General features: G+C 28.6%; 1 non-coding gene across 1 annotated transcript; it reads left to right on the top strand.

Moving 5' to 3' along the window:
• Positions 1–1706: 1706 nt before the first annotated feature.
• On the top strand, positions 1707–1817 carry LOC140871204 (small nucleolar RNA R71). The gene has a single exon (XR_012147645.1). It is a non-coding gene; the product is annotated as a small nucleolar RNA R71 (small nucleolar RNA).
• The last annotated feature ends 1072 nt before the right edge of the window (positions 1818–2889 follow it).

Genomic DNA, 2889 nt, shown 5'->3' with positions numbered 1-2889 from the left:
AAACTTCAGATTGTTGATTTAAGTTTTCTTGGTGTATATTTTCTTCCACAATTGTTTCTATAGCATTATCATCTTCATCTTCATTAATACTTGGTTGTTTACATAAATTGAACACATTAAGTTCTAAAGTCATATTTCCAAAAGACAATTTCATTATTCCATTTCGACAATTAATTAAAGCATTTGAAGTTGCTAGAAATGGACGTCCCAATATTACTGGAATTTCGTTATGTACTTCTATTGGTTGTGTATCCAAGACAATAAAATCCACAGGATATATGAATTTATCGACTTGAACTAACACATCTTCTACGATACCTCTAGGTATTTTGATTGACCTATCGGATAGTAAAAGAGTGACAGATGTAGGTTTTAAATCTCCCAACTTAAGCTTTTCATAAACTGAATAAGGAATTAAATTCACACTTGCTCCCAAATCTAACAAAGCTTTTTTAATTTTATTTTTTCCAATAATACATGAAATTGTTGGACAACCGGGATCTTTATATTTCAAGGTAGAATTATTTTGAATAATAGAGCTTACTTGCTCCGTTAAGAATGCTTTCTTCTTTACATGCAATTGTCTTTTCACAGTACATAAATCTTTTAAAAACTTTGCATAAGAAGGCACTTGTTTAATAGCATCTAATAATGGAATATTTATTTTTACTTGTTTAAAAACTTCATAAATATCAGAATCATTTTTTTGTTTTTTATTATTTACTAATGCATGAGGAAAAGGAACATGTTTATTTATTTTATCATCAATTTTCTTATTTTTAGGACTCAAAGCATCATCTTTCTCAAAAGTATCAGGATTTGAATCCTTACTCTTTGAGTTTAATTGATCTTTGTTTTCATCACTATATGGATCATTAACTATTTTACCACTTCTAAGAGTAATAACAGATTTTACTTGATCAAATTTTTCTTGATTTTGATTTTTAGGATTAGGTTGTGGTTGAGATGGAAATTTTCCTTTTTCATGAATATTAAGTGCAGATGCAAATTTTGCAAGAGTTTCTTTCAAATCATTCATAGATTGAATGTTTTGAATATTGATAGACTCTTGCTTTTGAATGTATGCATGAATTTCATCTTCAAAATTTTTTCTTGGAGGTGGGATATAAGGAGCATAACCTTGATGATTTTGGTTATTTTGAAAAGGTTGTTGTGAAGGTTGTACATTATTATCGTTCCTCCAACTAAAATTGGGATGATTTCTCCAACCAGGATTGTATGTTTGTGAAAAAGGATCTAATGTTGGTTTTTTAAAATTGTTAACATAATTGGCTTGTTCATGGAGACATTCTTTAAATGAAGGCAAAGTAGGACAATTTTTTGTAAGATGATCATGTGTGTCACATATATGACAAACAATTTCTTGAACACTTTTTAATTGATCACTCTTTTTCATTTCTAATGAATCGATTTTTCTTGCTAAAGATGCAAGTTTAGCTTGAACATCTACATCATCTTTAAGATGATAAATACCACCTCCATTTGTTGAATTATTGGTTTTACTTGGTGGTTCAATTGAGCCTATATTATCCCAATTTTGAGCATTTTCTGCTAATGACTCCAAATATTCCATAGCTTCATTTGGGTTTTTATCTTCAAAAGTTCCATTACACATGAATTCTATCATTTGCCTATCTTTAGGTATTAAACCTTCATAAAAGTGAGAAACTATTCTCCATATTTCAAAACCATGATGTGGGCATGTATTAAGTAACTCTTTATATCTATCCCAACATTGATAAAATGTTTCCCCTTGTTTTTGAGAAAAAGTTGTAATTTGTCTTTTAAAAGAGTTTGTTCTATGGGAAGGAAAAAACTTTTTTAGAAATTGTTGTAGCATTTCTTCCCATGATCTTATTGAACTTGATCTCAAATTTTGCAACCATGTTTTAGCTTTATCTTTTAAGGAAAAAGGGAAAAGCTTTAATCGAACAGTATCCATGCTACAATTTTGATCATTATAAGTGTTGCAAACCTCCTCAAATTCTCTTAAATGCAAATATGGATTTTCAGAATCTAAGCCATGAAAATTTGGTAAAAGTTGAATGACCTGTGGCTTAAAATTAAAATTAGATGCATCAGGAGGAAAAACTAAACAAGATGGTGTACTAGTTCTTATTGGATTCATATGGTGCCTAAGTGTTCTTGGTTGTTCATGTTCTTGATGATGATGATTATTATTATTATCATCTTGATTATTAGAATTATCGTCCATGTTTAAAATATTTTCAGTTACTCGAACAAGTCTACCACTTTGTTTACGACTCCAAACAATCATACAATAAAAAACAACATACTATTTACATAATAACAAAATTAAACTTAATTTATACCTCCCCGGCAACGGCGCCAAAAACTTGCTACAACTTAAATTGTAATTCACCCAAGTGTAGGTTGTCTGCAAGTAATATACTCGTGAGTACGAGATCGATCCACGGAGAGGATGTTGTAAGTTTAATTTTAGCAATAATATATTATAGATAAAAATATTATTATAAAACTTCAAATACACAAATTATAAAATTGTCAAGGTTTCAAAGGTTCATTGTTGGTTTATTTAAGATTGCTTAATAAAAATAAATAAAAGAAACTAAAATAAAAATAAACATAAAAGAACAATGAAATATTTAAACAAGTATATCATATAATATAGTTCCCACTATATTAATATCAACCGATATTTAATACATGGTACCCATAATATATATATAAATGCATAAATATAAATTGACATAAAAGTAAATGTTAGATCAAATCACAATATTTTATTTAGAACATCCGGCAGAGCCACGCTATCGTCTAAATAAAATATATGACTTTATGTTAGATGCGATAAAGTAAATGTTAGTTGCGGAAAAGTAAAAGTTA

Source organism: Henckelia pumila, unplaced genomic scaffold (assembly GCF_033568475.1).
Source record: "Henckelia pumila isolate YLH828 unplaced genomic scaffold, ASM3356847v2 CTG_429, whole genome shotgun sequence".
In the NCBI taxonomy this organism is placed as follows: Eukaryota; Viridiplantae; Streptophyta; class Magnoliopsida; order Lamiales; family Gesneriaceae; genus Henckelia; species Henckelia pumila.
This window is presented reverse-complemented; position numbering and strand designations above follow the sequence as displayed.